Below are 12,947 nucleotides of genomic sequence, written 5' to 3'. Positions count from 1 at the left end.
TACTACTCATGTACAAAAAGTTCAAGACAATTCAATTTCAGCAGTGGTTGGGTGTGTGCGTGAGGCGGGCACTTCACCTCACTCTAACAGGGACACTTGCTACTGAACATAGACTGTTCAGCTGCTCCCTGACAAAAGAAAAATGTTTCTGCTGATACCTGTTCAGAAAAAAACACAAGAGAACAGATGTTAACCTGTTGCTCAGAAGGTGCCTGTTATGATGTTCTGATCGTGGCTCTGGACTCTATCTACAAGCTAGATAAAAGGTAATGCCCTGGCAGTGGCAAATAGCTTTGGTATTATATTTGATTTGATTACATTAATGTTTAAGTTGAGATTTACAAGAAATATTTTATTGCTACTGTGTACAGGGAATACTGCTGGTAAAAAGCACTTCATTTCTTTAAAGTGTTTGCAAACCACGTTATTGCACTTTTTTAAAAGTGCGCAATACACTACTTTAGATTTCATTATTCAATTTTGCGCATGACATCCTGCGAGTAATCATGATTAAAAATTTTAATTGTTGCCCAGCACTATTTAAATGTTTTAGAGATTTAGAGATATGCTTTACAATGGGCCTATCCGTCATATGGCAGGATCTGGACCATCAATGACAAAACATTTTGTTTTGTAGGTATTCTTGATTATATTTTAGAGTGTGTCATTTGCTGGATTTTGTTGATGAATTATCTTTCACTGGGGGGGCCTTTATTAATCTAGTGACCAATGAAAAGCTTTCGTAATTTTTATGACTCTGCTGAAAAATAGGGTTTATGGGACTGGGCCCCACTGAGTACTGTACAAAAGCACAACTTTATTCTCTGATTTTGCTGAAACTGGATCATAGTTGAATATTTTCTGGTTTTCTCTCTGATGTTCCCGACTGCTCTGCCTCAACTCTGTGGAGTTCCCTGATGGACACATAGCTTTACTTGTTGCTGTAGAAAGTCAGCTTACTGCTGCTAACTAACTGCCATCATCCAATTAGCTCAGTTAGCCTCCGGCTACTGGTTAAATTAGCTCACACGGCCCATACTGAGAGCACAGAGCACCGGAGTGTGTTTAGGTTTACACCTTTACTCAATCACTGTAGGTTTTCAGGCCAGGGACGGGGACACCCAGCAAGGAGTGATTGCGGGGAGCTTCAAATAATGAGGTTAAAGTATTTAAAAGAAATCCCTGTGAGAAAAAAAAGTCAGATTTCCTCCTGTTCTGAACGCTCTGTTTTGAACTGCTTTTTCTACCAACGGCTCCGCTCAGCGACATCAACAGCCTGGTAACATGCTTCAGGTCTTGGCCAATCAGAAGACAGTGGGCTTTGAGGGGGGGTTGTTAAATAGACAGGAGCATCTACAGCTTGTTCCAGACAGGCTGAAATTAAGGCCTACATGAAGGGCCAGTATAAAACAGAAAATTGTGTTTCTGAACTTTGAATCATGCAAAGCTGCTATACAGGAGTGACAGAACTACAATATAGGACTGGAAAAGCAATAAAATACAATCTGCGTCCACACCAGCGTTTTAGCTGTGTATCAGAGTTGATCTCCATCTATATTAAAACGCACATCTAGTGGCCGTTCACATGCACTGGGCATGCACATGCCGGTGTAAACATGAAGCAGATGGTCTATTCCATAGTTACAGAAGATCTGGCGAAAGAATAAAGTACTACAGGCGAATAACCACACCAGATTTTTTTTTGAATGGACCAATAACGAGCTGGGACTGTTACTGAATGTAAGACTGGGAGTCATCACAAAGGAAATACGGCGACATACACAGTACAAGTGTAGGCCATAAGTGTTATTTGAACAGCACAAAAAAAATTAAATAATAAAAATTCCATGTCAAAAACTCTGTCAGTAGTAGTAATGTTTCTGCTTTGCATGACTTATAAGACTCAATCAGAGAGCCAAATGTGAGTCATCGTTTCTAAAGCCCTCCGTTTTTGCTCATCTGCACTAAAACATTACCCACAGTTTTAAAACAAAAAATGGGGTGGCCAGCCTTTTCAAACTTCTCAGTTTTAGGTCTTTGTTTTTGCCAATTTAGTCTGGACGGGAGGTGCAAACGTAGCAAAAGGTCTCCGTTTTAAAACAAAAATCCACTAGTGTGGATGGGACCATAGAGACATAGATGCTCTCACCGCCTTCTTCTTTAGCCTGGAGAAGTCTGTTTATCAGACCAAACAAATGGTCTGTCTCTGCCTCTGTGGTGGTACAGCGACAACTGACCTGGTTGAGATGACACAACATACCAAAGAGTTTCACAGCACCCTCTTCAGGATGGAGGACTGTTACAGAGTGTGTGGATGAGTCAGCTGGGCTGCAATGACAGAGATGTTCTGGATGCCAACACCTCTTTCTGTCAAACTGATATGGAGATGCTGTATTGAGATGATGTAGTGTACACCCTCAGCATAGACAGGCAGCGCTGCTGAAGCTGAAGCTATCAGGGCAACTAGCCGTGAGGTTGCAAATTGCAACCAACTGTCTAGTCTACCGCTCCCCCCTCCCCTTTCAAAGATCGTAGGCTGCTACGGTGGCAGACACAGGATGTGTCATCTGAGACAGCAGAGAATAGTCACTCAAGAAATGAGGTTTCTTTAGGTACTCATTTTTGTTGCCAGCGGTTTAGACATTAATGGCTGTGTGATGTGTTATTTTGAGGGGACAGCAAATTTACACTGTTATACAAGCAGTACGTTCACTAATTTACATTGTAGCAAAGTTTCATTTCTTCTGTGTTGTCACATGAAAATATATAATCAAAGCACTTTTGTGAGATTTACTTAATTATTCAGTAATTATTCAGTAACACCATATGTTATTGCGACTTGGCTACTAACAGATAACATGGAAAATGTATGCCAAGAGTGTGAAACATTGTCACTGTTTCTGCACCACAGTCCATTATAAACCACACATTAGATAAAGTTTATACAATCATTGACAAGTTACATCTCTTGGTGATTATGGACCTTCGCCAAAACTGCCCGCCAGCAATAATATCTGGCACACAGCCAGATTATGGTGCTTTGATAGTGGCAAAAAATAAAAATAAATAAACACTTTGACTCATCACATAAATCAAAGAGAGGCGTAGCAATCTTAAAGGTCCCATATTTTACAAAATGCACTTTTTGATTTCCCATTGTGATTACAGCAGATTAAGATATATCCCTAACTAACAAAGTAAAATACATAGGCTATGTTAATATTATTGAATAAGTGAACACCATAAAATAAAGCCCATTCACAGAGGAGCATCCTGCAGGTCGTTATTGATATCGTAGTTTTATCTCACTGCCAAAGATTAATGTCACACTCTTTATTGTGTGTCCTGCTCTTTGTTTCAGCTGCTGCAGAAATGTTTCTCTTCATCTTAAAGACATGCTGCTTTTTCGAGGACTTTTCATTTTGTCACACATAAATCTGTGAACTGCAACTGTCATCATAGACACTCCAATACACACTGTTTTATGAGCATGCTGTCTTTCTCCATTATACTAAACTGTTTTTCATGAGAGGTGTAATGTTGCTTGACCATTGTTCAGTAAAAGCCTTAAACAGCTGTGCAGCCTCCGGTAACGTTACTGCAGTTATATAATAGTCACCCATCGGCACCATGGTCGGCTCTTGCGGAGCTTCTCAACTACGAAAATGTTTGAACACAGTTTGTCAATTTTTGTAAAACTGACGATATTCGAAATCTACACAGCTCATGTCTCAGAAGTGTATTTAAAGTTCTGTTCTTGGCCTCTAAAGAACAAAATGCTTTGCATTAGGATCTATACTGAACGTGAGCTGAGATTAACGTCATCACCTTTTGTGCACGGTGTCTTCTGGGACAAACCATATTTGGAAGTTCAACTTCTGTCAACTTCCTTCAGGTCTGCGGACTGCAGCTGAATTTACTTGGACTTGTGTGCCCAGCTGTCTAACCCGATGGACTCCACATGCTGCACCAAAGTGCCTGTGTGAGCCTTACTCATTATACCCATAAATTGACTAAAATATTACGGTTGTTATTGCACAAGAACACACATCAGATCACCAAAGGAAAATCAAAACAATTAAAATAATACATTAGAATGGGGGGTGCCCACTGTTAAGTGTTCATCAATATGCCTAACAGAGTCCATTGACAAGTCCAACATTACTGTGGGTCCCACACCAGCCCAACATCAGTGTAGATGATGCTCTTGTCTACATGCTCCAGAGGGTCTATACACATTTTGAAAACTCTGATGCAACTGTAAAAAATATGTTTTTCAACTTATCAAGTGCATTCAATACCATCCAGCCAGAGTTGCTGGGTGAAAAAATGAGGAGAATGCAGGTGAAGTCAGGGCTTGTTTCCTGGGTGACTATTTAGCTGCCAGACCTTAGTACACGGGGCTCCAAAACTGTGTGTTGTATGCAATACAGGTGCTCTACAGGGAACAGTTGTCACCTTTCCTGTTTAGTCTGTACACATCTGACTTTAAATGTAACTCTGACACCTGTTTTCATCAGAAATATTCAGATGATTCAGACCTTTGTGGGCTGAATCAGTGGAGGATGTGAAAGTGAATGTAGGGGCACGGTTAGTGACTTTGTGGACTGGTGTAACAATAACCACCTAAGGCTCAATATCTCACCAAAGAAATGGTCATTGATTTTAGGAGAAAGAGGCCCAAACCACATCCGATCTCCATACAGGGAATAGATGTGAAGCTTGTATCCAACCTAGGCGTACACCTAGACAATAAAATTAACTGGTCCAGCCACATGGAGGCGCTATATAAAAAGGGTTAGAGCAGGCTACATTTTTTAAGAAGGCTGTGATCTTTTAACATCTGCCAACCTTTGCTGTGCACCTTCTATAGGACTGCTGTGGCCAGTGCTCTTTCCTTTGGTGTGGTGTGCTGGGGGGCGGGCGCTCACACATCTAACAGGAACAGACTAAATAAAAATAAGCATCTCAGATTGTAAGAGAAATTACACATTTGAATTAGTTCAGTTTAAAACACCACAGGCTCTTTGGAGATCTCTGACACTGAATAATACTTTGAAAGACAACAACGTTTTAGAATAAAAAGGTTTCCATTAGAAGCTCTTATCACTTGGGCATTATGAAGGTTAATCCAAAATGAAGAGTCTCTGAATAATAGTCCACTGAATTCCATTTACATGTGCAGCCTCTGAAACACCATTGTCCCCAGCATCTTTAACATCCCTCTCTGGCTGTAGGATGTTGTGCTGCTCACACAAGTTGTGCAGAATCCTCCTTGCTATCTCTGCAGTTAACAGACTTCTCAAAGCAGCACATGAAAGTGATGTTTCCATTGAGATGTGGATGTCAACTAAAAATAAAAAGGCAGCATCAGCACTCTGGTGGGTTTTGATGGTAACGACAATATTCAGCCAAGTGGCCAGGCTGAACTCAAAATCCCTGCGTCCTGCTGGAGAGTGGCCTCAGGCTGTTGATAGAGAGGAATCTCGTCCCAGCTGAATGTCACTTATTGGTGGAGGAGGGTGGCAGTCCCTTCAGGCTGTGGATCCTCATGTGTCCACAAACAGCCAGGTCAGTAATTAAATTATAACATGAGTTAACACAATATAGGCCATTTGGTTTGGTTGTTGTTTAGCAAGGATAATGTGGCACACAGCTTCTAATATTACTGGATACGTAATACAATAAATGACTATTTGGAACAACAGTAATTGCACTGGACCAGATTCAGAAGATCCAGTACCAGACTTGAACAGGAGGTAGAAATGGCTATTTGCAATATTTAATGACCACACCAGAGACAAAGAACTGTTGACTGGGACATATTACCTGGAACCTGGAATCTTAACTATCAATTTTCAAAGAAAACATCTGGTTCAATATTTGTCAGAATCAGAATCAGAAGGAGCTTTATGGCCAAGTAGTGTTTTACACATATGAGGAATTTACTGTGGTGATAAGGTGCTACACGTAGACAAACATACAATTGACATAAATAAATGTAGAAATATATAAATATGGAATGGAAGAACAACGTTGCAGATATATACATGTGCATTATTCTGGGTCTGTGCCATGCAGAAGTAACGTAACTGAGGAGAATATTGTGTACATATATGTAAATATAAATATATAAACTGACAACATAAAAATATACAACAACAAAGATCAACAATCAACAACAAACATGTGCAACATGCCAGGTCTGTGCATGACACGAGATGAAACAGTATTTACATGTGCAGAGACATTTGTATCATTTGCAAGGGGGGAGTGTCAGTGGGGCACCCGGGCCTTGTTAATGAGGCTAGTTGCAGACGGATAGAAACTGTATTTGTGGTGAGAGGTTTTGGTCCTGATGGACTGCAGCCTCCTGCCAGAGGGGAGAGTCTGAAACAGTTTGTGTCCGGGGTGGGAGGGGTCAGCTGCAATCTTTCCTGCTCGCCTCAGAGTCCTGCGAATGATGCGTACCAGATGGTGATGGAGGAGGTGAGGATGGACTCAATGATGGCAGTGTAGAAGTGCACCATTATTGTCTTTGGCAGGCTGAACGGACAGGAAGTACATCCTCTGCTGGGCCTTTTTGATGTGGAGGTGATGTTTACCTCCTACTTGAGGTCCTGGGAGATGATGGTGCCCAGAAGCAGAAGGAGTCCACAGTGGTGACTGGGGAGTCACACAAGATGATGGGGGAGGGTGGGGCTGGGCTCTTTCTAAAATCCACGACCATCTCTACTGTCTTCTGAGTGTTGAGCTCCAGACTGTTCTGGCTGCACCAGGTCACCAGATGGTCGATCTCCCACCTGTAGGCGGAATCATCCCCACCTGAGATGAGCCCAGTGAGGGTGGTGTCGCCGCAAACTTCAGGAGCTTGACAGACTTGTGACTGGAGGTGCAGCTGTTGGTGTACAGGGAGAAAATAAGGGGGGAAAGAACGCAGCCTTGAGGGGATCCGGTGCTGATGGTCCTGGAGTCAGAGACATGTTTTCCCAGCTTCACGTGCTGCTTCCTGTCCGTCAGGTAGTCTGTGATCCACCAGCAGGTGGAGTCAGGCACGCTCAGCTGGGAGAGCTTGTCCTGCAGCAGGGCCGGGATGATGGTGTTAAAAGCAGAGCTGAAATCCACAAACAGGATCCTGGCGTAGGTTCCTGGGGACTCCAGATGCTGGAGGATGAAGTGAAGGGCCATGTTTACTGCATCATCTACAGACCTGTTGGCTCTGTAGGCGAACTGCAGGTTGTCCGGGAGAGTGTCTTTAATGGATTTTAGGTGGGACAAAACAAAGCGTTCAAAGGACTTCATAAACACAGGTCAGGGCGACGGGTCTGAAGTCATTTAGTCCTGTGGTCCTTGGTTTCTTGGGAACAGGGATGATGGAGGAAGTTTTGAAGCAGGCTGGCTGTGAGGTGTTAAAAATGTCTGTGAACACCGGAGACTGCTGATAAGCACAGTGCTTCAGGGTGGATGGGGAGACAGAGCCCAGCTGGTTTGCGGGGTTTCTGCCTCCTGAAAAGACCATTGACTTCCCTCTCTGTGATGGAGAGAGGAGGGGAAGGGGTGGAGCTGGCCAGCTCTGGGGAGGGGGGGAAAGAAGTGGTGGACTGAGGCTGAAGCTGATCGGAGGAGTCACGGGGGATGGTGTCCGATTGAATCTCAAAGCGGCAGTAGAACTGGTTCAGCTCATTTGCCAGGCGAGAATCGTTTATGGAGTGGGAGACTCTGGGTTTATAGTTTGTGATCTGTCTGAACCCCCTCCAGACAGAAGTGGTGTCGTTTGCAGAGAACTGGTTCTTTAGTCTCTCTGAGTACAGTCATTTAGCTTCTCGCACCTCCTTGCTAAACCTGTACTGCCCTGCACCCGGACCTGTCACCACTCCTAAATGCCTCCTCCTTTTCCAACCTTAGCTGTCTGAGTTTAGCTGTGAACCAGGGTTTGTCATTGTTATAACTCACCCTGGTGCGTGTTGGTATACATGTGTCCTCACAGAAGCTGATGTCTCACTACAGGTTTACAGAGCTTTAGTTTTTGCCTGGAATCACGTGATCAGAGTGTCCCAGTGGAGCGCGTGTGACGGCGTGATAGGCACTGCTAACTGTGGTTTAGCAGTGATCCAAAGTGTTCCCCTCTCCGGTTGGACACTTTATAAACTGTCTGTATTTGGGGAGTTCTTGGCTGAGATTACCCCTGTTAAAGTCACCGAGAACAATAACAAGGGAGTCCGGGTTTGTCTGCTCCACACATAGTATCTGGTCGGCACGTTTGCGTGCGGCGAGATGTAAACACCGACCGAGTGTAAGTCCCATGCCGAGTGAATGAAGAAAACTTACGGGGGGAGTAAAAAGGTTTGCAGTTAATGATAAGAAATTCAAGATTAGGAGAACAGTGCTGCTGAATCACTGTCAAGTCGGTACACCAGCCATTGTTAATATAAAAACAGACACGTCCACCTTTTGTTTTGCCTGGGGGTTCTGTGTCGCAATCCGCTCTGTACAGTTGGAAGCCAGCCAGCTGCAGCGCGGCACAGAACAGAAGATGAATAAAAGTCTGCAGTTCATCCAGTTTGTTGCACAGTGAGCGCACGTTGGAGAGAAATATTGCCGGTAGCAGCGTGCGGAGTCCCCGCCGGCGAAGACGCACGAGGGACCCAGCTCTTTTTCCTCTCCTGCGACAGCAAGAGAACCCTTCACCAAAATCTCCAATAATTCCACTGATGACGCGAGAAAAGTGGGAATTAAATCTGTGGGAGTTGTTCCCCTGATGTTCATGAGCTCCTCCCTGGTGAAAGAGCTTCGGGAATCACAGCCAAAAACTGAATTAACACACAAAAACAAAACAAAACAAAACAAAGCCTAACCTAACACCGAGGCAGCTATACTCAGTGCCATCTGTCCTATCCCTTATTAAACTGCAGTGCAGAACGTTTGCCTCCACCATCTGGCAGTGAGAATAATTACACAATTACACAGAAATGTCGCCACTGACACTGATTTAAAAACACCTGGTGGTGATAGGCTTAATCAGCATTGTGTGAACTCGTTTGGCAAAAGCTTGAATGTAACAAGCATTCACTTATACTGGTGCAGAGCCCGTTCACAGGGGCCGATGTGACATCTTCCTGCGCTTTTTGTTCAAAATGTGTGTCTCATATTGGTTTTTACCCACAGCAGTGGTCAGCAAGAGGCCGCACGCGGACCAAATAAATAAATACATAAATACTTTGATAGTGGTGCTGAAATAGATTGCTACAGCAGCAGTTACTCACATTATCACTTCCTCTTAAGTGATTGTGCTCACACAAACCCTGAGAAAGTTTTTTGCAGCAATGCTTTATTTCAACTTGAATTGAGAGCTTTTACTTTGAAAAGTTCTGAACAACATTCAAAAGACTCTGTGGTGTGTTTGACACACCTCTTTAAAAAGCCTCAGGAAACGAGATTGGATTCCTCTACCTTTCCTCTACCTGGAGATTTTCACTTTCATTATATACAATAAGAAGCTACTCTTTTATGTGTTTATCTTAATAGATAAATGTTTTCAAAAAAGGAGCTTTACACACAACCTTATCAGAGCTAATGATAATGTTAGTACATTTTAGCACACCAATTTTGATTTTCCAAAAACAAAAATGTGGCTAGTGAAAATGCTGTGTGGCTAGTAGCTTTGGAAAACCACTAGCCACATTGGCTAGTGAGCAAAAAAGTTAATGTCAAGTCCTGGTGATGATGATAACTGTTTCAACAATTCACTTCCACATTGGAGGCTGTAAGTCCCATGTCGGCGAGCAAACCCCGCTCTTGTTGTTGCAGAGCTGAGCAGCAAAAGGCCTGTGCTTCCTGCTGTCGCTGCTGCAGAGCTCCGCTTAGCGTTGTTCTCTACTGTATTAATTCTGAACGTGTTGCGTGTTCAAATTGCACCAAATATGACACACCGGCCACTTTTGAAGTCGACTAGATGAACGGTTCCTGACATAACAGAAATACAAACACACGCACACACACACACACACACACACAGATTTCCCTCTTTATTAGAAAGATGTAACTATTTACATCATTTATACATTTATACGCACCAGCACGTACCTTGAGATCCTCGGGCAGAGGTCTGTTGTCTGTTCCAGAGTCTCGACTGAAAACTAAAGGGGACAGAGCGTTTGCTGTCAGGGCCCCGAGGCTCTGGAACAGCCTGCCCGAGGAAATCAGGTCGGCTGAGTCAGTGAACTCTTTTAAGTCCATTCTTAAAACATACTTTTATAGGAGAGCTTTTCCCGATCTTATTTGACTTTATTTTATCCCTTTTATTTTATTGTATTTTACTAATTTTATATTAATTTTTCATGCTCTTATCTTGTTTTTTTTTGTATTATTCTTTACACTTGTTAAAGCACTTTGTAACTTGTTTTTGAAAAGTGCTCTACAAATAAGGATTATTATTATTATTATTATTATTATTATTATTTAGCTTTAAATAACTACTATCATAGATCTATCCAACCTTACAGTAGTTCACTGGTGATCACCATTAATACAATCACTGTGTGTAAGGCACAATAATACATCACAATCAGAAATGTAAATACTCAGTCCATCCAAATACACCAGTGATGGTTATGACTTTGTGCTTCCACAGAAATTTAGTGTAAGAAGATTACAAGGAAATCGTCTCTTCCAAGTCAAATCCAATGTGGCAGTACATCAGAGTCTAGAAATTGGGGTGTGTGTGAGTGGGGCTGGGAGTTGAGCATATGTGTGATGCTAGCCTTGGTTTTATCCTGGCATGGCAGGAAGAGGGTAAGGTTTGCATTTCTTGGCTCTGAGATCTTGTCCAGGCATCTGGGGGTCTCGTCCGGGCTGGCTCGCCATCACTTTCAATCAGAGGTGGAATAAGTACAAAATTTTCGTGCTTAAGTAAAAGTACAGATACCACACAAAAAATGTTACTCAAGTAAAAGTAAAAGTCATCCAGTATAAACCCACTCAAGTAAAAGTAAAAAAGTACTTAAGTAATCAAAAGTAAAAGCACTAAACATCAAAATCTATTGATGTTACACAACGCAATCTATCTTTTCAAATTCACTCAAGACAGGTTTGAATACAGCATTATCAGTCATAGTGAATCACAATAAGGAAAACTGAGGACCAGTGGATATTTCCTATATGTGGGGAGGATGAGTCTGAGTTATTGGTCTGCTGGTGTGGTAGTATCCCTTTCAGACCGTCTGACAGACACAGAACCTCGTTTCAGACTTTGGGTATGTTAAGATGAGACAAGGAGGCGGAAACCAAAACTAACTGAAACACTTCTCACACATCTCACCAAAAATACACACATTAACTTCAGCGCCTCTGATAAAGTGCAGCTCACAGTCCCAAACAGAGCAAGGCTGGCTTCAGTTTTCAGATGTTTATATTGCCAAACTCTACCAGCTACGTTACCACTCGGTCACAAACTGGCTGCGACTCAAAACAGAGCTGCTGCACAGTCACACCTGACACCACAATGCTCTCACTACAATCCTCCCTCTGTAAGAAGCCTGAATGGAAAGTGCTGGTTTGAATGGACCTCTTAACACTAACTCAGACCTCATGAACTCTGATAAGACTTGGAGCCAATCTGTTGGGTCATTTTGTGAAGCAGCAACTATTCCATCAGGGTCTGAGCTGCTTGTATCTGATGCTGGCTGAACATCTCTGGTTGTGCTCAGACTGGCTCAGTCTGCCGGTGTTTGACCTGGGTCTGTGTGACCTGCTAAAGATGACTGGACTGGGTCTGTGCTGGTACTGGCTGAGGCTGGATGTGAATTAACTGTACTTGTAGTGGCTGATGATCCAGCATCTAGGCTACTGACAAACTTCAGCACAACCCCCGCAAATTATAGATATTTTCTATGTTGTGAACTCAACCAGACGCACTTCAAAGAAGGTCAGATGGTGTCAAAAGAGGGAGGGAAGTTTCCCTCCCCGAGAGTTGACCTTTTCACATGTAAAACCCAGAGACATTGCCTGGTGTTGGTAAGGACCGAAAGAGACTCAATCAGACAATGAATCGCTTAAGGATTGTGTATTCAAAGAGCCTTAGTGAACCTTTCTAGCCGTAAAGGTGTCACTAAAGACAGTCCACAGGACAGGAAAGGGGGCGATCTGACCCCTTTCTCCCTCCCGCAGGTCACCTCCAGCCTCAATCTGACTCTTTTCTCTCCACAGAACGGCTGAGCCATAAACCACCATTTCATTCTCTGATAACCGATGCGATAAGCCAGGAATGCAGAGAAGAGAGACCATAAAAACCCCTGTTTCTCGAACCAAGCAAGGTTCCATTATAACTGTGTTTATTCTGTTTAAATAATAACCTTGCTAAGTGAGCAGCGGTGTTTGCCTCTGAGTTTAGTAAGTAATAACCCTGTTGTTATCCTTTAGTGATGTTTGAAGACTAGCAGACCCATAAGAAAGTAATCTTGAACTAGTTTTCTAACCTCTTTCTGTTTTGTCTTAATTCATCCCTGTTACTCCCTAGTAATTACTGTCTGTTCAGTATTAACTAATGCTTGAGTTAAATGTTTCATATACAATTTCCTACTAAATTATCCATGGAAACGCTCGTGTGCATCACCAGCCTCTCAGTTAAAGTGGAATGTCTACTCTTTTCTTGTGTGACCCGAGCGCCACCAAGGGGACAAGAAAGGTATAACACGCAAGTGTTTAAAACTCGGCTTACACTGACAGAATCGTTAATTAGGCCTAACTATCACCATGTAATTGCATAAACGAAATTTTACTGTCACGCTTACATCTAAATTGTCTCATGAGTTAAAACCAGTAACCAGCAAGTATACTGAGGACAGGTAATCAAGCTTTGTTACGTTTTATATAACCATTATAACCTTTTTCCATAGTGTTTAGCCTTGTTTTAACTGTCTTTATCCGAATGTTTAGAACTAAGTATTTTT

The sequence above is a fragment of the Micropterus dolomieu genome, linkage group LG01 (assembly GCF_021292245.1).
Source record: "Micropterus dolomieu isolate WLL.071019.BEF.003 ecotype Adirondacks linkage group LG01, ASM2129224v1, whole genome shotgun sequence".
Taxonomy (NCBI): domain Eukaryota; kingdom Metazoa; phylum Chordata; class Actinopteri; order Centrarchiformes; family Centrarchidae; genus Micropterus; species Micropterus dolomieu.
Note: the sequence above shows the minus strand (reverse complement) of the source record.